Genomic DNA, 22,939 nt, shown 5'->3' on the forward strand with positions numbered 1-22,939 from the left:
AGCCAATGCCTCCTCACTGCTATGCCTATGAATACCTGAGGCAGCTCTGTTTTTGTCCGGAAAATGGAGGACACCGTTTCTTCCTCTGGTGCTATTTTACAGTCCTGGGTCCCCTGGCAGATGATATTGTCCTACTTGCATTCAGGTCGTTTAGAGACAAGATCCAGCCGAGGAGTTGTCGACTCCAAGGTTTGACACCAGAACGTAACGGCCTTTAAAAGCTATGTAAACAGAAGGCAGGGCATGTGTCTATCCCGCCTATGAAGACCCTTGGACATTGTGGTATTACTTCTTTCTGCCGTGTATCTATGCAACGGTAATCGCGTGGTTCTTTGCCAGATACTGTACAGAAAAACATCTGAAGAACCATTAGCTGCAGCAGAGCCAAGAGCTAACCAGGACGCGATACACCCTGGAGGCAATCCCATGATTCCCAGAGAGAAGAGACCTGAGGCTGGGCAGAGTGCCAGGAGAAAGGCGCAGTTCGTTTTGCAGGCCTAACGCAATAAAGCCGTTAACTAGCCGACCTGTGTCTGTCCTTATTTAAAAACCCACTTCCTTAGGTACATGTGTTTTAGAAGCTAAATAAAAACATAAAAATTGTGGAGGCCACAACTGGAAACACTAGCGAAAATTTACGCCGTGGATCCACTCCTCGAGGCCCTTTAGGTAGGCCTCGTTACCATAGCAACGGTCGAGCGAGGCAAACCCACCAATAGGAAAAAAGGCATAGGGGCGGAGCTAATGAAATAACTTCTCGATGTGGGAGGGGCCAATGAGAAGGCGACGCCTTCTCATTGGCCCCTGAGGGAACCTTCCCGCAAGCTTCTGGGAAATGTAGTTCCGGGGTAGGATCCAATGCATAGGTTCCTGTACGCCGAGAGGCTACGCTTCCCATGAAACGCCGCGCCGCGCCGCCTCAGATGGAAGAAAGGCCTTCCCGAAGATGGGTGGGGCCTAGGTTAAGGCTAGGATAGAGAGGGAGGTTTCGCTCCCGTTCTTTCAGAGCGGCCATCTTGGCGGCGGCAAGTGAAGCAATGAGCGGTTTCATTTGTGAGGGGAATGGGGGAGAGTGAAAAGGAAAGAAGCGGCCTAGGCCTGAGGCGAAATGAAGGGACGCGTCGTAGAGGCATCGGCGGCAAGAAACAAGGGTCAAAAGTCTTCAAAGGCGCTTGGTAATTGCTGGGGTTTCCTCTCTTCTCTCCCATTGCAGTAAATGGAGAGACGTGCGCGCGCCGGAGGGGGTCCGGGAGAGGAGCGCGCTCTCGCTGCTCGGCCTAATTTTAAGGGTCCTAAAAGTAATCGGGCTGCGCGGGTTCCTTCGGTGGCTCAAAGGGGTTCGCAGCACGCGGGGCGGGGCGGGGCGGGGCCGTGGAGGGGTGGCTGCTGGTCCCGGAGGTGGCGGGTTCGAGGAGAGTACTTGCTGCCCATAGGGAAGACTGGGGATTATTTGTCCATAGGGAATCAATGGGGAACGCTTCCCCATAGAGAAATATTAAACCCTCGCCCATTGTTTCCCTGTGGAAACACATCTTCTCCAATGTCTCCCTATGGGCAAGTATGGTTCCCATATGGGCAAGTGCTGGCATTGGTTCCAGTATGCCCCATAACAACATCCAGTATTAAGTGGGCTGCTTGGGAGAGAGAGAGAGAGAGGAGGAGCCTCCTTTGTTCCAATGGGAGGTCGAGGTCCTTAATCGCCACAGAGCTTGTGGCCAACCTCGCGGGGTTGTTGTTGTGAAGGGGATGGAGGGAGGAGGAGGAGGTCGGGATAGCCAAGCCAATGTAAAAGGTAGCCGTCTTTTGAGCTGGGGCCTGAGCCAGTGTGGCATAACGCTTTCAGCGTTGGACTTCGACTTTGGATCCCGGGTTCGAATCCCGGCTCAGCAATGAAGCCCATTGAGTAGCCTTGGGCAAGAAGTCACGCTCTCTCAGCCTCAGGGGAAGGCAATGGCAAACCTCCTCTGAACAAATCTTGCCAAGAAAACCCCATGAAAGGGTCGCCAAGTTGGAAACAAAACCAATAATAATAATAATAATTGTTATTATTAAGAAACTAGTATTTTACCTGTAAATTGTGGGTGCATCCACATTGTAAAAATAGTGCAGCTTGACACCACTTTAGGTGCTGCAGCTCCATCCTGAGGGATTCTGGGATGAGTAGTTTTACAAGGTCTTTAAGCCGTCTCTTTGTCACAAAACTACACATCCCAGGATGCCATAGAGCACTTAAAGTGGTGCCTTCGAGACCTTTTTTACCCATGGCGGCCCTGTCATGGGGCTTTCTAGGCAAGATTTGTTCAGAGGGGGTTTGCCATTGCCTTCCCCAGAGGCTGAGAGAGTGTGACATTGCCCAAAGTGACCCACTGAGTTTCATGGCTGAGCTGGGATTCGAACCCTGCACCATGTTGACTGACTAGCGTCAAAACTAGACAATTATAATTGCTTAAAAACTATTTAAACCATTTTACCTGTGAGCCGCCTGGGTCCCTTTCTGGGAGAAAGAAGTCTCAGAATTAAAACAGATAAATGAACTAATAATATTATTTCTGTATTGTAGGTGATCCTGTGCTTTAATGGAACGGATCCAGACATGGAGCCACTTTTTATTTCCACAGTCTTACTCTTTTATTTCTCTATACATCCAGGCTGAGCATCCCTTGCCTGAAATGCTTCGGACCAGAAGAGTTTTGGACTTTGGAACGTTTGCCCATATATAATACGGTATCTTGGAGGTGGGATCCTAATCTTAACATGAAATTAAGTTACAGTGTGTGTCATATTCTCCTTATATACTGTACATACCCTGAAATTAGTTTTATACATAATATTATTTAATAGTTTTATGCATGAAGCAAAGTCTGTGTACGCTGAACCATCACGAACCAAAGATATCACTATCTCAGCCACCCGTCAGGACAATTCTGGAGTATTTTGGTATTCTGGATTAAGGGATACTCATCCAGTATTTGTTTAATTGCTATCCTTTGTTCCTTCTCCTTCCTTGGCCGAATGGGCTGTCAGGGAAAGGACACCTCTTCCTCCAACGTATACAGTATAGAAACACAGCAAACTATTGCAGGATATAGAAATGGTCTCTGCTTCTCCTTTGAGAGATCCCCTTCTCCCCAGTCTAGTAAACTTGCAGTCTTATTTGCAGCACGACATTATACAGTCATGAAAATCCTGTTTGTTTGTTTTATCCCGATAGAAGAAACTGGTCCTATTGACATGGCATAAGGAATCTTATCATTCCAGGTTTGAGAAAAACCTGATGAAAGGCAGCTGGGTTGCAGCAATGTAATTTTTAAGTTGAAACGTTTCAGTACAGAGGTTCATGCATCATAGAAGGAAGAGAGAAAGGGGAAATAAAAATCCATCAGACCCAAAAAAAGAATGCATGTCCCAAGATGCTAAAAAGATGGTGCTTTAGCTGATAGTTTTATTGCCTAAAAATAGGATCATTATTTCAGCATCGTGACATGTATATATAAAACCTATTGTAACAAAGCAACATCTAAGAATACATGCTGAAAAGAAGAGAAGAGTAAACATTGTAAGAATTAAAGAAAGCGAAAGGTAAGGCATACAATCTGGGCCATCCTTGTGAAGAGCCACAAATAAAACTACAGGAACGATTGTCTGTTCGCAGCAGCACCAATACTGACAATGAAAAGCTTACTAGCTTTGCGATACTCGCTTGCTAATTTGTAAGGGAGAATGATTATTAAGGCATACTAATGGAATGATTTCTGAGAGTTGCAGTTGTGTCAGGAAAAGATGGAAGAGTTCTTGCGTTGAGCTGAAGCAATCAAAACTAATATTTAGTAACATCAGCGATAAAAGCCTTTAACATCCTGGCTAGAAATGGAACAATTATCAGATGCAGCCAGAGATTGCAAATGTGTGTAATTATTATTACCTTTCATTCTCTTTTCTTTCAGGGTTAGCAAGCGTAGTTTTTTAGTATTCTTTGCATTGTAAGTATTTCTGCTCTCTGCACACACACGTCGGAAGAAAAAGGAGGAGAAAATTGACTACTTTCCCCCTTTTAATTCACCCGCGTTCTGTTGACATTGGAACATAATGAGGCAATCCCACTTCTAATTCTGAAAATACATTTGGGCTATTATACAGTTCATGGGGAACCCTTTTTTCCAACTGAGCTTTCTTTAGTCGTAGTACATTATGTTATGATCCAAGATTAGGCAATAAATGGGCAATCCAGTGTGTGAAATACGGAGCAAACATTCCAGATCTGGAGATTTCTTCATCAGACAAGAAGCTATAAAAGGGAGGTGGGAAGAGATAATTAGGTTGGAGGGGCAGAAAAATAACTTGTTGAAATGGCGATCTTTTTATTTTGTTACCTCTCCACCACGCTACGTTTTTGTGATTCCTTGTCTGATAATGATTTCAGGATCTTGAAAGTTTGTACATGTAAAGTTGGTCATCAATTTTGTCTTAATTCTGTGCAGCGCCCTGTAGCAAAAACTTGTGTGCATAAATCCAGATATACAATCCACTGTGTCCAACAGAAGATTAAGTCCCAGTTAAGAGTGCCTGAGACAAGGGTGGGCAAAGTGTGGTCCTCTAAATGTTGTGAAACCATCAGCCCTAGCCAGCATGGACAGTGTTGTGGAATACTGAGAGCTACAGTCCAACAACAGCTGGAGGGCTATACTTTGAATATCTCTGACACAGGATCACAGTCTTTTGGTTCTATTCATTGCAGTGGGGATTGTGAGCATGTATGGCTGAGGAAGTAAATGTGTTCCTTGACATTACTACAGTAATCCCTTTGTATACGTGGGGAATCTGTTTCTTACCACCACCACCCACATATGTGAAAAAATGTAGGACCTCAAGTACCGTTTATGTGCGCCATTTTGTCCCCCCGGGCTTGCCATCCACGTGAGCTCAAGTCCACGGATGGCATGCCTGCAGATGGTGTGGGCGGACTGTACCTTTAACTGAAAATTTGGTATTAGATGTGTAAAAAGAATGATACGAGGGTCCTGCACCACAAGCAAGAAGAGCAGTTCAAAATTTTTCAGAAAAGTTTACATCAAAAATTAATATCTGTATGTGAAATGATATCGTCTGCTCAGGTAAGCGAAGCAGCCTTTGCTTTTCTTGTGGTTTCCATTTTGATACCCAGACTTATAGATCTGTGTTTGTTTAGCATCCTGGTGGCAGCTGGTGAGACTTCTCTGCTCTCCTGCTTTCTTTCTCCTTTGCTGTTCAAGCAGGCTCAGGGATTCTGGGGGACATTGCTTGTTTACCTTGCCTGTTGGATGCAGGCATACACTGCTGCAGTAGGGTCAGACATGCTGCTGCAATTCAACACCAAATGTGTTCGTCTAGCCCTCTGCCATCTTCCCAGTATCAATGCTGCTACAAAACCTCCAATTAGATAGAAAAAGGACTGAGGGTGTAAAAGAGTTCATAAGAATTGCAGGCTAGACACATGAAGAAGTTTACATGGAACCACCCATTAGCCCTGCTCCTAGTTTTCTTTCATGTACAAGCTCCACTCTGACCTTCAAGTATAAAATGGAAGGTTATGAGCAGAATTCTAATATGTACGGCATCTTCACATACTGTTTGCGCACATGCAGTTTTTGAATGCTTCCATGCCATTTCAGATACTGTATACAGAAAAGGGGATTTCTAAATACTCTACAGGCACCAGTTCCTTCTGATCTTGGAAGTTAAGCATTGGCAGCCCTGGTTGGCATTTGGGTGGGAGACTGCCAATGAATACCAGATGCTGCAGGCTGTATTTCAGAGGAAGGAGTGGCAAAACCACCTCTTGAATATTCCTTGCCTAAGAAAACTAAAATTCATGGGGGTGCTTTGATGGTGAGTTCCTGCATGGCAGTGGTTGGATTGGATGGCTCTTGTGGTCTCTTCCGACTGTATAGCTCTATGCTTTTATGATTCTATGAGTAGGCATAAGTCAACAAGCAGCTTGAAGACACATAGCAAAGAGCAGATTAGAAACAGCAAAAGTTAACTTGATAAACTCGTCCAAGAAGAACTAGTCCATCAGTGGCATGCAGTATTCATGTGATTGGGGTAAAGTGGTTCTCTTCCCCCCTGCTTCCATTTTGCCAATTTTCTTTCCAGATGAGTTGCTAAAGCAGACACTAAGTTAAGCAATTAATGGGAAATGCACAACGCTTAATATTCAAATCTGCAGTGTCTTTCAGGGTCTACAGGAGCAGAGGATGTGGAATGTGACTTCACCTCCTTGCCTTGAAACATGGCACACTAGAGCTTTCTGTAGTCTGGAGCTGATTTGTGTTCCTGGGCAATTGCTTTTATGGGTGGGCATGTGTATCTTAACCCTTGATCCAGCAGGAATTAAAGTGGTATGCTATACCATGGCTGAATGAGAGAAAAACATGCGCAATCTGAAACTAAGGCCTGATACAGACAACCAAAATAAAACTGCTTCGGGTCACTTTGGAGGTATGCTGTTTAAATGATACATGCGTCCTAAGAGTCCAGAAGCTGCACCAAAGCCATGCTCTAGTCCTAAGGACTGGAGTGCAGCTTTGGTGCAGCTTCCAGACTCTTAGGACGCATGCATCATTGAAACACCATACCTCCAAAGTGACTCAGCTTTATTTTGGCCTGTCTGTATAGGGCCTAAATTTTAAACCGTCCTTATGCTTCAGCAGTCCATATTCCTTCCACTTCATAGCTCTGTAACAGAGTTTAATATTTTTTATTAGAAAAAACAGACAAACAAAATATATAAACAAATGTACCAACATACCTGCAGTCTTTTAAAAGAGATGTCAAGGACTGAATTTTGGAGCTTACACAATTGTAAAGCATGTGTTCTGTCTCAGAGCTCCTTCATTTCTCACTTTCAGACGGGGCTACAATTATAAATGGTTCCTAGAATTGATCACAATTCTAATAACGTAAACCAAAACAGGAGATGGTTGCTCTGAGGAGTTTGCAGGCTAGACTTCAGCATGGATGAAAGGCTGATGTGAGAAGTAAGCAGTAGCAAAAGATGTGTTGGGGATTTATAACTGTATGGTACAAATTCTTGTAGATAAATGTTAACCTGGAAACGGTAGATGTGGGGACAGGAAACTTTTTAGGGATTCTCAATTTCTACAAGAGGAAATGTGAAAACCTGGATAGCTGTCCAGTAGACAGAGTATGTGATCTCCAGTTGCACATCACTTAGTCCCGTCTAGAGTTGGCAAAATGCTTCTAAAATTCGAGCTTTCAGCATTTATATATTCAAAAGCTGCAACCAATGTATTCACCAGCTTGACATAATTTCTGTTCCAGTACAAAGCTAGCATGTTGTAAGTGTTGGACTGCAACTTGAGATCAGGGTTTGGTTTTCCGCTTGGCCATGGAAACCCACTGGGTGACCTTAGGCAACTGAAACTCAACCCCAGGAAAACCCCATGATAGATTCACCTTAGGGTTGTCAGAAATGACTTTATGGCACACAGCAAAAAATAGATCTCTGGATCAGTATGGTTTTACTAACACGTCCACAGAGACGCATGCTAGACAGTTGAAAGGTATTGAGCATGTTTAGCATCTTCATTTGCAGCTATGACCTTGCACAGTAAATCCAAATGACTGCTTCTGGGACTTGTTTCTTTTCTTAGGAATGCAACCCTAATGTGTAAAAGATATCCAGGTTTACATTTATCGTACGTGAGAAAGTTAAGTTGTTACTTGCTGGTCAATTACTCTGTTCCTTCCAAGTTAAATGTCATCAGCTGATCTTGCTATATCATAAGCAGTCTTGTCTGGGAGGGAATTTAAATTTTTAATTACTTTTACCAGTATCCTTTGGCATTACTCCATTGGAACTGAGGAAGTGTTGGATTTGATATCCCAATGTATTTTTCTTGACTCTCCTTCATCTTCCAGAAAGGTGTTTTTCCTTATCTGTGCTACTGGTGCTGCTTCAGGTGCTAGAAATGCATTGCTACCTACCTAGTTATTTGTAAAGGCACAGAAGAACTTAAGAAAAGGTAACAAAATTGAGAAAACGCCCATTTTATTTCACAGAGGAACAATTTTGGCCTCTTATCTAACTTGCCCTGTAAATGGGCTGAATAGCGGAAGGACTGAATTTCACTGTGGAACCAATATGGACGTGTGTCAACATTTCTGGATAACCACAGTGTTTCTTTATAGCTAGGTGAATTAATGATTTCATTTCCTGACCTATCATTCATTGCAATTTTGAAATCATTTCCCATACTTAGACTTGAGTTCTAAAGAAATCTGTATTCACTTCAGGAGCAGATCAAACCTGTGACCTTTCCTTGTAGCAGTTGGACCAAGTTGCATTCATAAGGAAGGAAATGAAATATCTGAACTGTGCAGGATTTTTTAAAACCTGGAATCCTGATGTCCATCAACCAGAAAGGCAGATGCCTAAAGATAACCAATTTTGTATGCAGGAATTTATAGTGAGGCAGGAACTGGCAAAACCATCCCTAAGTATTTTTTGCCTACGAAAACTACGAAATTAATAAATAATAAATAATAAAATCTTTATTTATATCCCGCCCTTCCAAAAAGATCAGGGCGGCTTACAACAATGCAACAAGTGCATACAAATACAGATTAAAAACATAAACATCAATAAAACACAATCTAAAAACAATAGCAAAGGCCCCGATAGCCCATCCTCATGGCCACGGAAGAGGAGGGAGGCCCACAGGATATTTAGTCGGGGAATGCCTGTTTAAATAGGAAGGTTTTAAGATCCTTCCTAAATTGGGCCAGGGTGGTGGATGAGCGGAGTTCCGTGGGCAGCGTATTCCAAAGGGCTGGGGCAGCTGTGGTAAAGGCCCTTCTAGAAGTAGAAGCTAGCCTAGCCCCAGGCACCTTCAGTAGTTGCTGCCCAGATGTTCTGAGGGTGCGAGGCGGATTGTACGGGGAAAGGCGGTCCTTTAGGAATCCTGGACCCAAGCCATTTAGGGCTTTATAGGTAATAACCAACGCCTTATATTGAGCTCGGAAGTGAATAGGCAGCCAGTGGAGATCTTTAAGCACAGGTGTTATGTGGCTGGTCCTGGATACGCCAGTGACTAGCCGGGCTGCCATATTCTGTACCATTTGGAGCTTCCGAGTTTGGTATAAGGGTTGCCCCATGTAGAGTATGTTGCAGAAGTCCAATCTCGAAGTTACCAGAGCATGTACAACAGTTTCTAGGTCCCTCCGGTCCAGGTATGGGCGCAGCTGGCGAATCAGCCGAAGCTGGTAACAAGTGCTCTTGACCGTCGCATTCACCTGAGCAGTCAGGTGGAGCGACGAGTCAAGAAGCACCCCCAGACTGCGCACGGAGTCCTTCACAGGGAGCGTGACCCTGTTCAGGACAGGTGGAACCACCGCCATTCCTGGACCGGGGGAACCTATCACTAGTACCTCCGTTTTCTCTGGATTTAGTTTGAGTCGGTTTTTCCTCATCCAGCCCATTACTGACTCCAGACAGGCCACGAGAGGAGAGACGCCATCCCCAGTCACTGCATCAGTCGGAGACATAGAGAAAATGATTTGGGTGTCATCAGCGTACTGATAACCCCGCGCCCCATGTCTCCGGATGATCTCTCCCAGCGGTTTCATGTAAATGTTAAATAGCATGGAGATGCCATACGTCAACAGGTGACTTAAAGGTGCATACACATGCTAGAACGTGAGCTGACCTATCAAGATTCAGAAATCCTTGTTTGGCCTACTTTGAGTTACTCAAAGAAGTCGTCTTCCCCAACCTTGTTGTGTGGTGGAAGACCCATTATTGAGGGGATCTCTTTTCCTGTAGGTTTCCTGTAGTTCCCATTGCTCTGGGTCCTGTTCTCTGGAACAGCAGAAAACAGGTTTGATCCATTCTTTCAAATGTTTAAACATGGCTATCATATAACCCCTTAACATACCCAGCTCCCTAAGCTTCTCTTTGTAGGGCATAGTTTCCAGACAATTCAGATGTGCTCCAGCTTGTCAAGATGCCTCTTGATAGTAATACTTGTAACATGTAATTTCTGTTTCTCCCTTTGTAGTGCTACCTAATCCTTTTCGCTGGAGGTAGCAGGAATTGAATCTGGGCTGACTTCATGCAAATCACCTCATTTTCAACCAAAGGAGTGTACACAAGTCCAGAGGAAGTTGGATTGTGGATTGTGCTAATGGACTTTGCCTATTATTATTATTATCATCATTATTATTATTAACCTTTATTTATAAAGCGCTGTAAATTTACACAGCGCTGTACATACAATCTTTAATTGGACAGTTCCCTGCCCTAAGGCTTTAGGAACAGCATTGCCAACAGTTCAGCAGGTGTAGTTTCGAGTCCCATTTGCGGTATAGTGGAAAAGCCTTACCTGCCTGCCCTGTTGGTTATTCAGCTGACAAAGGCAAAGCATGGAGGTGTTTATTGAATGTTGCAAGACTCTGAATTGACAAGAGCAAGCAAAGAAATACACACACACAAAATAAGATTTCATTACCCAATTTAACCCAGTTGCTTCAGTGCTGAATCAAAGTGGCATCTATTAAAATAAATATTAAGTAATTTGCAATGACACTAAGAACATGTACAGTACTGGAAATTTGAAAGCCACGACTCAGCTGGCAATAAGAGCGCATCTCTCAAAACAAGTCACACTAACTTCAGTTTTCTTTTCTTTTCAGGCAGCTGCTGGGACTACAATAATGCTAATCTTGTGTCTTTTCAGACTAAGCAAACTGGAAGCCTAGAAAGCTCTTCATCAAGGCAGACCTAGGAAGCCGAGATAACCTAAATAGAATGGCTGCTTTTTCAAGCCACCAAGGGTGGAGACCTAAGGTTGTCATTTGAAAGTTTATTAACTGTTTGATGCATCATAAGCTACTTAGCAGAAATCTCATCCTGTGCTTGCTGAAAGCACATGGCCATATGTCATGTTAAGCCAGGTGTCTTCTCTAACCATTGGAGAGAGAGAGAGAGATATTAAAAGCCCAAAGGTGTATGTATTGAAAACTGACTGGGAAAACAAAATGCAGCAGTACCAGCATAGAATAGTGCTTTGAGTGTTGGACTATGACTGGAGGCCAGGGTTTGAATCCCTGCTTGGCTGTGGAAACCCACTGGGTGATGTTGGGCATGTCACACTCTCAGCCTCACGGGAAGGCAATGGCAAACCACCACCCCCCAAAGAAATTTGACAAGAAACCCCCATTATAGGGTTCAAGTCACCTTAGGGTCACCATACGTCTGAAACATCTTGAAAGCACACAACAACAAACTAGAAAATTTCCAAAGCACCAGGGAATTGAGGCCTCGTGTGGATGATGGGGAAGAAGGCATGACAAGAATTCTTTACTGCCAAGCAGAAACTAAACAACAGTCGAGTGACATACTTAAGTCACAATGTTGAGATGCTTCCAGTCTTCCACAGACAAGTGAGCCAAGCAAATGTTCTTCAGAGTAGTCCTTGCGTAAGAAAACGCTGTAAAATTCATGGGGTCACCATAAGTCGACAACCGGAAGGCACACACACAAAAATACCGTACCACTACTGGAAAGGCAAGGCTGCTGATAGCCCCAGAAAGAAAGTTTATTACTATGTTGCCCAATAGATGCAAACGTATTTCAAGTTAAGCATCTTCCAAAGGGACAAGAAGATCTTCCATTGTGTTATAAAAGCAGTTCAGAAAGGTGCTGTGCAATTTATCATGGGACAGGGCCTTACCCCCGCAGCACAGCTCTTCCTGTCCTAGATGTTTGGGGCCTTTTGTCCTCCAGATATTTTGAACTTCAGTTCTCAGAATTCTTGACTGTTGGCCAAAGTGGTTGGGGCTTCTGGAAAATGAAGTCGAAAAACCTGGAAGACCAAAGGGTGGGAACCACTGGGTTAAATAGTAACTTTATGTAGCATGTTTCCAACTATTAAAAGGCAGCAGAGTATCCCAGTAAATTTACAACAGCCATATAGACTAAACACAATTTGAAAGCAAGGATTTTTCTATTCATACTTAATGTCTCTCCTGTACTGGTTTAATATTGCATCTTTGTACTTCATCTAACTTCATGAGGTACTCGGAGACCTAGCCGTGTCGGTTGGCAATGTCTATGCAAAGGGATCTTGTAGTATCTTTGAGAGTACCTACAAAAGAATTTGTATCAGGCAGCGTCTGCACTGCAAAAATAATGCAATTTGGCACTGCTTTTAACTGCTATGCCTCAATGCTATAGAATTCTGGGATGTGTAGATTGTTGTGTCATCAGAACTCTCTGCCAGAGAAGACTAAGGGGCTCTACAGGCCACCCATTTCCTAGCCAAGTTGGGGCTGTGGCAACTTCATGCCACAGCCCTGATCCATCCTTTGGAGGGCACAAAAAGAAGCTGTAAAAAGCCTTCAAAGGGTGCCATAGCCCCGGTAGCATCGCTGTATGGTGCCCCTTCAGTGCTGCATCATCTGGATGCAGTGCTGGAGTTGTGCCATGATGCCATGCGCCATCTGGAGTGGCTCACAGCATCATGGTGTCCTGGGGTGGAGTAAGGGCATGATTGTCAGGACGCTGTGCCCCGACTCTGCCCACAGGCTAGCCTTTGGAGCTGGTCTGTATAGGTCCTAAATGTCTCACAAAATTACAAATCCCTGAATTCCATAGCATTGAAGTAGTATCCGACTGGATTATTTCTACAGCCATAGACGTGGTCTACTACCTCGGATGCATGGAAGTAGCTCAAGTCTACAAAAGTTTATGCTACAACTTCTTTTGCAGTTAGTCTAAAAGGGGCCAGCCACAGATGCTGGCAGAATGGAATAAATTCTTCTAGAACATGGCCACATGGCCCAAAAAAAACCTATGCTCCAAGTTCCCTTTTCATGGGCTAAGTGTGCCAATGCATTCAGAGGAAGTTCCCAATGAAGAAAGGTATAATTTATATAACAGGAGGGGGCCATTTCAGTAAATCTGAAGGCCATTGTTTACTCACTTTGGTGAGCCACACTTCCTGCAACCTCTGCAAAAGCCATACCAAATTACACTCATCCCTCCATATTTGTGGATTTGATTATTCACGGATTGGATTAATATGTTCTCTAGGAAAATCTAGGTCCTCCAGTGCGACTCTATGATCAACTAGAATTGTAGAGTGGAAGAGACCACAAGGGCCATCCAGTCCAACCCCCTGTCATGCAGGAAATCTCATCAAAGCATCCCCAACAGATGGCCATCCAGCCTCTGCTTAAAAACCTCCAAGGAAGGAGACTCCACTACACTCTGAGGAAGAAGTATGTTCCACTGTTGAACAGCCCTTACTCTCAGGAAGTTCCTCCTAATGTTGAGGTGGAATCTCTTTTCCTGGAGCTTGTATCCATTGCTCTGGGTCCTGTGTTCTGGAGCAGCAGAAAACAAGCTGGTTCCCTCCTCAATATGACATTCCTTCAAATATTTAAACAGGGCTGTCATATCACCTCTTAACCTTTTTTCCCGGCTAAACATCCCCAGCTCCCTAAGTTGTTCCTCATAGGACATGGTTTCCAGACCTTTCACCATTTTAGTTACCTTCCTCTGGACATGCTCCAGTTTCTCAATGTCCTTTTTGAATTGTGGGGCCCAGAACTGGACACAATATTCCAGGTGGGGCCTGACCAAAGCAGAATACAGTGGCACTATTACTTCTCTTGATCTAGACACTATACTTTTATTGATGCAACCTAAAATTGCATTGGCCTTTTTAGCTGCTGCATCACACTGTTGACTCATGTTCAACTTGTGGTCTACTTGGACTCCTAGATCCCTTTCACATGAATGAGATTAACTAACTAAAAGTTGTACTGAAAGAGCTAGAGATTCCTAGAGAGAATACTCTACTAGGCATTTGTAGCTACTCCAGTGCAGTTCTATGGTCAGTGTCTGTCGGATGTTGGCCATAGAGTTGCACTGGAGGACCTAGAGATTCCTAGAGAGGTGTCCTCTCAGGTAAAAACGTTGTTTTTGTTATTTGTGTTTTTTCCATATTCACAGGGGTCTTGTGCCTCTAACCCTAGCAAATATGGAGGGACATGTGTATTTTCTCAGAAGTTGCAGTTTAAATAAAACCTTCATGTGTGTGCGCGTGCACACACTGTTTTAGGCAAAAGGCATTTTTAGACATGCAAGAGCCAGCATGACATAGGGGTTTGAGCGTTAGACTATGACTCTGGAGATTAGGCGAATCCCACTGGGGGACCTTGGGCAAGTTGCACACACTCGGTCTCGAAGGAAGGCAATGGCAAACTTCTTCTGAACAACTCTTGCCAAGAAAATCCCATTAAAGATTAGCCTAAAGATTGCCATAAATCAGAAATGACTTGAAGGCACACAACAAGCAGCATGACCAGATACTTAAAATTGGTGGTTAAAAGACCAATTGAATTTAAACAAAAGATTGTCCCCAAGTTTGCAGAGTGATTTGCCATGAGAGGTAAAAAAAATTCCGGGGGGGGGGGGGGGGGGGAGAGAAGCAGGAAGGTCATTTGCTGCCACCCATGGCTTTCATTTTGTGCACCCGTAATCTATGGCCACCCCATCTGGAGCTTATTGGCAAATCCTAATGAATGATACTACCACCTTTAATCCTTGTGTTGTGTTGTCATGTGTCTTGGGCTGATCAGGTTAGTGTGGATGGATACGCACAAGCATCTGGGAGGAGTGTTAGAAAGCTTCTCATTTCTCAACCACAACTTGTTTTGCATGTTTTACATCTCACATAGTTGCACTGGTGATGATCCAGTCCCTGCAAAAGCCCTGAGCACAGCTGGCACTTCCTTGCTGAGAAGCCTTATTCCAACCCTTTGAGTTAACCAATTGCTCAAAAGCTAGAAAATATAGGTGTTGAGGCATGCTTACTCTGAAAGAAATCCTATTATTATTATTATTATTATTATTATTATTATTATTATTATTATTATTATTATTTTGTTACTGTTGTTGTTGTATGCCTTCAAGTCATTTCCGACTTGTGGTGGCCCTAAGGCTAACCTATCATGGGTTTTTCATGGCAAGATTTGTTCAGAGGAGGTTTACCATTGCTTTTCCCTGAGCTCCAGTGCCTTACCAGCCTACAAATCCCAGATTTTTCGTGTTGTATTTATGAAGTATGAAAGGGAACCCTCCCCACAGACATGCCCTCTAGTGTGTTTTCAAGTCATTTCTGATTTGTTTTCTTAGCAAGATTTGTTCAGAAGAGATTTGCCATTACCTTCCCCTGAGGCTGAGAGCATGTGACTTGTCCAAGGTTATCCAGTGGGTTTCCATGGCCAAACTGGAAATCGAACCCTTTTCTACAGCGTCATAATACTTAAACCACTACATCACTCTGGCTCCATAATGTGTTTTACTCCATCTGTCTGTTCATCGTAGGGCTGTTACCTTTTGTGTTCTTTATATAGCATAATGTGTTTTACTTCCATATAAAGAATGCATACGGTAACAGCCATAGGATGAATGGATAGATGGATATGCCTTTGCTGTTGTGTCTGTTTTCTAGTCATTTCTGACTTGTGGTGATAATAACGGCAAACCCATCGAGGGGTTTTCTTGGCCAGATTTGTTCAGAGAGGCTTTCCCGTTACCTTCCTCCGTGGTTGAGAGAGTGCAGCTTCTTCAAGGACATCCAGTGGTTTTCTAAGTCTAAGCAGGGATTTGAACTCTACTATTAGAGAACCAGTATGCAGTAATGGTTTGCGTGTTGGATTAGGGCTCTGGAGATCAGGGTTCGAATCCCTGCTCAGGAATGAATCTGCCAATGGATGATATTGGGCATGTTTGAAAGGCAAAGGACAAAACATGCCACGAAAATCCCACGATACGGTTGCCATAAGTCGGAAATAATTTGAAGGCACACAACAACTTCCAGACCTCTAGGCCAACAACACTCTTCAGCACTACACCAGCTCCCTAGGGAGCATCTACATTGTAGAAATAATAAGGTTTGACACCACTTTAACTTCTGACTTTACCATGATGCATCTTTAGAGTTCAGCAAGACAATCCCTGCTTGCTGTTCCTAGAGCTAGCCTCAGCTGGATTGGAGCTAACGTTCAACACTTGCCATAAGAGTTAAAAAGCCTTCACAATCTTCTGAACATAATATGGTCCCTAACTATTTACCTAGAAGATCTACATAGAAAAAGCATTCTTTTCCCACACAATTACCTATGTTTTTTAGAGTGTGCAATGCATTAATATAAAGAAATGATGTACACATTCGGGGGAAGGCAGTGGCAAACATCTGAACAAACCTTGCCAAGAAAACGCCATGTTAGGGTTGCCATAATGACTTGAAGGTAAAAACAACAACTAAAAGTGATGCAAGTACTTTTGGAAGTGATCATGCATATTCATCTGAGTATAAAAGGCTGCACTCTAAGAAATTCCATCATGGAAGGACTGACTGTGAACAAGGCCACAGTTATATCTTTCTTCAGAAGGCACAAGACAAGTTGCTAGATCTTATGGTCACAGAGATATGCCTGAACATGAATAGGGCCTAGCGAACACTGAAAAGAGAAGATATCCGATGATCTTGCAGAGCACCAGCGACCTATATATCTCCTGGCCTCAGTCCAATAACCCAAAGCCGAATACACTCTCCAAATTAAATGAAATTATAATGTACATAAGTATGCCAAGATGGTTGCTTCTAGTCAGGTTTTATTGTCACAAGGCAGACATGGCTTTAGCTTGCATTTCATCTTTGCTTGTATTTATCTGAGAGCTTGCATCCTAACTTATTGCAAATATTTATCGATTGACTGATTTAAATCCTGTTTTTCTCCCCGAAAGGACTCAAGAATGAATAGCAACAATGAAGATACTTCGGTGACATAGAGACAGAACAAGATGAATGGTAAAACAAAATCACAGGTGTGATTTGACCCATTAACTTTCCCTGCAAAGTTCAGGGCTGAGTTAAGAATTTAGCCCTGCCCATGTGTTTCTTACAACAGCTTTGTGAGGTAGGTTAGCTGGAGAGATGGTGCCTGGCTGTACCCACTACCTGGGACTTTGCAGAGGACAATTCTTTCAATGGAGCCTGTCAGACGGTGTTTCACTTTTGGAAAATGAATATGTACCATCCAACATTTCACAGATGAAAGCTAGGGCATGTGTGGCCAAGCAATATCAAAATGTGGTCAAGCTGGCAAGAGTTATTAATGAGGAAAGAAACATAAGCTAGGAAAGGCTGCAGCTGTTTGCTTTTGCCTGAGCCTACAGAGATGGACAAGGCTCCTTTGCTTTTTCTCTTGCTGAATTAATGGAATACAAATTACTTTTGATCTTTGAATCAGTTTCCAAGAGTAGAAGTAAGCTGAGGACAAGGTAGGAAGGTTGGAGGAGGAGGAGGAAATGAACATTTAAAGACAACTGAAAAAGTGGGATGACACAGGATTAATTGTGACTGTCCCTGCCAAATCGGGGCAATTGAATTGTAATATGCATAAAAACACAATACTCTACTTTGGATCCAGACTTAATCCTACTTAAGGAAGACCCATTGAAATCAACAACATATAGGGGTGTTTTTTTTTATTTATTTAGTTTTTTGGGTTGTGAGTCCATGTTCTAGAAAAGTATTCCTGACATTTCACCAGCAGCTGTGGCGGGCATCTTCAGAGGTGATTTGCATGTTAATCTGTTTATTGAATCAAGGAACCCGAGAGACATTGTAGACTGGGTCAGCCAGAAAAATCAGAACATCTTGGGCATAAAATGTTGTTTGAAAACACTGAAATTCTGGACCATGCTGACAGCTATCAGGTCAGGATGCACAGGGAAGCCATTGAAATCCATAAACACCTGGACAACTTCAACAGGAAAGAAAAAACCCTTAAAGTAAACAAAGGCCCGTTATAGACGGGCACCCTATGACAGACTCAGTCCATGCTAGGGTTAGACAGGGGCGTCTCTTCCAGACGCCCCAACCCTATCACGGACTGAGTCTGTAAGAAATGGCGGCGGCCATTCCACACGGCCACCGCCATTTTGACATAACAGACACTCTGCATCCGCATGTCGCGCGGCAGAAGTGACGCTGCGAGTGCGCGACGCACCTCACGGCGTCTTTTCCGGGCTGCAAGAAGGAGCGCGATTTTCGCGCTCCTTCTTGGCAGCGTCTGGGAACCGCGCCGTTTGGCTGCTGCGGTTCCTGGATGCAGCAACTGGCAGCGGCAGCAGACCGCAGCATTTCGGTGGTCTGTAACCCACCAAAGTTTGGCTACCAGTCCTGAAAAACACAAAAATCAAGACCCAGCAAATGTAAATGAAAACCAGCCAGGGTGAGGGGGATTCAGCCTTGCCATTCAGCAACAGAACAATACACAGAGTAACATGAAAATCACCTCTCAACCAACAATATACACACACACACACAAAACTCTCTTCAATGCTAGCTTTCTCTGAAGATGCCAGCCAGCCACAGTTGATGGTGAAGCATCAGGAATAAACTCTTCCAGAACATGACCTCATAGCCCCCAAAACCCACAAAAAAACTGTTGATGACGGCTGTGAAAGTGTTCAACTTAACATATAAGTTAGTCCAGTTCTGTTTATTTTAACATGTCTATATATGACTAAGGCTGCATCTGCACTGCAGAAATAATCCAGTTTGACACCACTTTAACTGCATCTGGAACTGATCCACAGAGAAAACACAAGAAAGAAAATAATTAAGCCAGAGGTTCGGCTGTGCACATACTCTGCATCCACACTGCAGAAGTAATCTAGTTTGGTGCCACTTTAACTGCCATGCCTCAGTGCTATGGAATTCTGGGAACTGTAATTTTGTGAGATATTTAGCCTTCTCTGTCAAGAGATCACTGGTGCCACACCAAAGCTAGAATCCCCAGGATTCCATAGCACTAGTCCATGGTTGTTAAAGTGATGTCAAACTGTTGTTATTTCTCCAGTGCAAATGCAGAGTAAATGTGCAGCTAAACCTCTGGCTTACTTTGTCCTCCTTGTGTTATTTCTCTGTGGATCTCTTCCAGAGTCCAAAAGGTGTATTGTGCTGCCACTTGATATCAGGATTTGAGTTCCTTTCACTCTAGTTTGTAGCACAGCCTCAAAAACAAAAGGCAATCAGGGTCATCAGCCAATCTGACTCATCCTTCCATGCCGTAAACAATCTTTTTTTTCAACATCCAGACACCACGAGTCTCTTCCGCCTATGTGAAATGCAACCTCAGTCCCAGGTTCATCACTTAGATGACGCATCCTTTGTGACGCTTCCCTGTAGTCCTTCTTGGCAGTCAACAAAGACAGAACTGGGGGACTGGATTAAGCCCCGAATCAGGCCAGAACAAAGCGATGATGCTGAATGATTTGTGGTTTCCAAGTGAAATGCAGAAGTTAACCAAAAGCAAATTAATAGTCTCAGATCTGCACTCTTGGAAGTTTTACTGAGAAAAACCAATTGCATGTCACTTTCCTCCTGCTGGACAGGGTCCAGACCAAAAAGACATGAAAAAGAGATTTGGGAAATGCCTCTAGGGAGATTTAAGATTCCTTGGATTTAGTCATGTTGTCCCTTAGAACTGGTGTGGAGAAGTTATGACCTTGCAGTGTTGGGCTGCAATGGATTGTTTTTTTTGTCTTGCCCAGCTATGAAGTTTCTAATTTTGGACATGCCTCTTTGACAGGTTTGCAAACAAAGCAAAGACCCAGCCCAAATGCAGCAGCCTGCTTTCCTGAATTAAATCGCAAAAAAAGCCCTGCAGACTGTTCATTTCAAGCACTGCGTTTGAGAAGACATAGAAAACTGAACAATTGGTCCAGTGTCTGGAAGGGCAGACTATCGGCAAGAAAGATTTTCTGACTCTCCTGCCGTTCTCAGCCACTTGGACTCTTGCCCTCTTGGCTTTTGAAAAGATAATGCTCCTCTTGTGCATGGATGTTCCCTTGGTTTTCTTCCCTGCTGAGCCACGAGAATTTTAATTGGCTCTATACCTTCATGCTTAGCTGTCAGAGACAGTTCAGAGTGATTTAGGATGTCCCCTTTGTGTGCTGTGGTGGGACAGTCGGTGATGAATGGCAGCTTGAGTGGAGTTTCTCAAGACACATTGTGCCCAGGGTTCATTTTGGGATGGCTGGATTTCTTGCATGTTTTGGAAAGGAGCAGTCATGTGGATCAAATTGGGCAAATAGCTATGGAAGGACTTACGGCCCCCTAAAGATGTAAGGAAATGATGAGGACATAAGCTTTTGTGGGTTAAAGCCCACTATTGCAGATGCATGGAGTGTCTTCTCAGCTGGCAGGTCTCTGTGCATCACAGCTACAGTCTTCCCTCCATATTCAGTGAGATTAGGGGCCCCAGACCCCCATGAAAGTGGGGAAACCACAATTTAAAAAACCCACTTTTTAACTTGAGAGACCACCTCTCTAAAAATCTCTAGGTCCTCCCTCACAACTCCATAGTCAACATCTGCTGGACGTTGACTGTAGAATAATACTGGAGGGCCTACAAATGCCTAGAGAAGTGTTTTCTCTAGTAATCTCTAGATCATACAGCACAACTCTGTTGTCAATTTCCAATAGAATCTCTCTGGAAGACCTAGGGATTCCTAGAGAGAACATATTATTCAAATAATCAGAACCACAAAAGTCAAAGCCGCAAATGTGGAGGGCTGACTATGAAGCTTGTTTGATGATTTTTTGCCAGCTGCTCTTACCTTATAGAGTTGTTATGAGCATGAAATTGGTATTTTGGTTGAGATTCTGTGTGTTCTGCATTGAACCCACACCTGCTCCCCTACAGCATCCCTAGAGGCTAAACAGTTCGATGACTTGAGCCCCTCTAGATGTTGGATTGTAATTCCCATCAGACATCACCATTAACTAGCCTGGCCATGGCTGATGGGAGACGCAGTTCAACAACATATGGAGGGGCCCACTCCTGGGTTAGATTCAAATCTCCACTCAGATCTCAACCCAGTCATGAAGCATGCAGGATACCCTTGGGCCATTTTCTCTCTGCTTGATCTACCTCCCAAGGCCCAGCTCCATCAGGGCAAGCCTGAAAGAAGAGACTCCCCCCTCCATAACTGTCATATTCCGGCCTATGAAGGAGTTGAACAGGCAGCCCAGCTCCATCAGGGCTAGCCTGGAAGAAGAGACTCCTCCCTCCATAACTGATCTTCCGGCCTGCAAAGGAGTTGACCAGGCAGACCCAGCTCCATCAGGGCTAGCCTGGAAGAAGAGACTCCTCCCTCCATAACTGTCATCTTCCGGCCTATGAGGGAGTTGACCAGGCAGGCCCAGCTCCATCAGGGCTAGCCTGGAAAAAGAAGAGCCCTCCCTCCAGTTCATCTGCCTTGGTCCAGGCCTCAGAGGGAGAGAAGAATACTGGACCAGATCCCCTCTCCTCACCATTCCCTTCTCTTTTTGTGTCATGTCTTTTTAGATTGTAAGCCTGAGGGTAGGGAACCGTCTATTATCCCCTCTATTGTAAACCGCTCGGATTCCCAGTGATTGGGCAGTATATAAATAAATCTTATTATTGTTGTTGTTGTTGTTGTTGTGAGGGTAATATAGAAATAGCAATAGCAGCTTCATTTATATACCACTTCATACCACTCTAAGCAGTTTATAACTATAAGCTAATTGCCCCCATCAAGCAGGGTACTCATTTTAGTGACCTCAGAAGGATGCACACCTGAGGTCAAGCTTGAGCCCCTGGCTGGTATTGAATGCACAACCTTGTGGTTTGTGAGTGAGTGGCTGCAGTACAGGCCTTTAACCACTGCACCACCAGGGCTCCTATGGAAAAAGGGGAACCTTGCATGTCAGATTGATGGCCTTGCAGCGAAATTTGGAGTGTAGCTGTAATAAAATAGATAGGTACCTCTGAAATCCACAAACAAGTACAGTGGGTATTCACAACTCTGGGAAGTGGTGAGAACGTAATAATTCTTGTTTTTCTTTGTTAACCCATTTAGAATCATAGAATTGGAACAGACCCCAAGGGCCATCCAATCCAACCCTCTGCCATGCAGAAAGACACAATCCAAGCACTCCTGACAGATGGCCATCCAGCCTCTACCTGAAAACCTCCAAAGAAGGAGACTCCACCACACTCCAAGGCAGCCTATTCTACTGTCAAACAGCTCTTACCATCAGGAAGTTCTTCCTAATACTAGATGGAATCTCTTTTGCATTGCTTGAATCCATAGTTCCTAGTCTCTGGAGTAGTAGAAAACAACCTTGCTTCATCCTCAATATGACATCCCTTCAAATATTTAAACATGGTTAACTTGTCACCCCTTTTCTTCTCCAAGCTAAACATCCCCAGCTCCCTAAGTCGTTCCTTATAGGACATGGTTTCCAGACCCTTCACCATTTTAGTCGCCCTCATTTGGATACACTCCAGCTTCTCAACATCCTTTTTGAATTGTGGTGCCCAGAACTGGACAGAGTATTCCAGGTGGGGCCTGACCAGAGCAGAATAGAGTGGCACTATTACTTCCCTCAATCGAGAAACTATACTAGAAATATATACAGTGTGCCTGCGTTATACGTGGGCATGCTATACGCAGCTTTGAGCGTACGTGCTCAAGCTGTGGGGAGTGTGTGAGGTGCAAGGAGCAGCACGTCTCATTCGAATGAGTGAAAGTTGTTTTTGCAAAAGTTTAATCTCGGTAGTAATCTTAGATGTTTTCTGGGAAACTTGACTTTTCTGCACCTGCCAACTATGGGTAGCACTATGTGCTTCCAAGAATCATAGCGCCTGTGGCTTTCTTCTAATGTTAATATTTAAGGTTCCACTTGGTGCTTTACTTTTCTTTGCAACCGCCAAACTGGATCTTGCCCTCAGGATTTTGTGGCAGACTGATCTCTCTTCTCTTCTCCTCTCTATCATCTCATAGAGACAAGAACGTTTCCCCCTTCTGGGCTGAACATTTCACCTT

The 22,939-nt window shown here is 43.9% G+C and overlaps 1 long non-coding RNA gene across 3 annotated transcripts; it reads left to right on the forward strand.

Annotated features, from left to right (window-relative positions):
• Positions 1-962: 962 nt before the first annotated feature.
• On the forward strand, positions 963-19,735 carry LOC121926545. Of its 3 annotated transcripts, XR_006103039.1 has the most exons (6): positions 963-1,175; positions 2,561-2,735; positions 7,921-8,024; positions 10,059-10,846; positions 16,820-16,992; positions 19,675-19,735. It is a non-coding gene; the product is annotated as an uncharacterized LOC121926545 (long non-coding RNA). The 3 variants fall into 3 exon arrangements; XR_006103040.1 differs by lacking the exon at positions 7,921-8,024; XR_006103041.1 differs by lacking the exon at positions 7,921-8,024 and having other exon boundaries at positions 10,693-10,846.
• Positions 19,736-22,939: the final 3,204 nt, after the last annotated feature.

Source organism: Sceloporus undulatus, chromosome 3 (genome assembly GCF_019175285.1).
Source record: "Sceloporus undulatus isolate JIND9_A2432 ecotype Alabama chromosome 3, SceUnd_v1.1, whole genome shotgun sequence".
Taxonomy (NCBI): Eukaryota; Metazoa; Chordata; class Lepidosauria; order Squamata; family Phrynosomatidae; genus Sceloporus; species Sceloporus undulatus.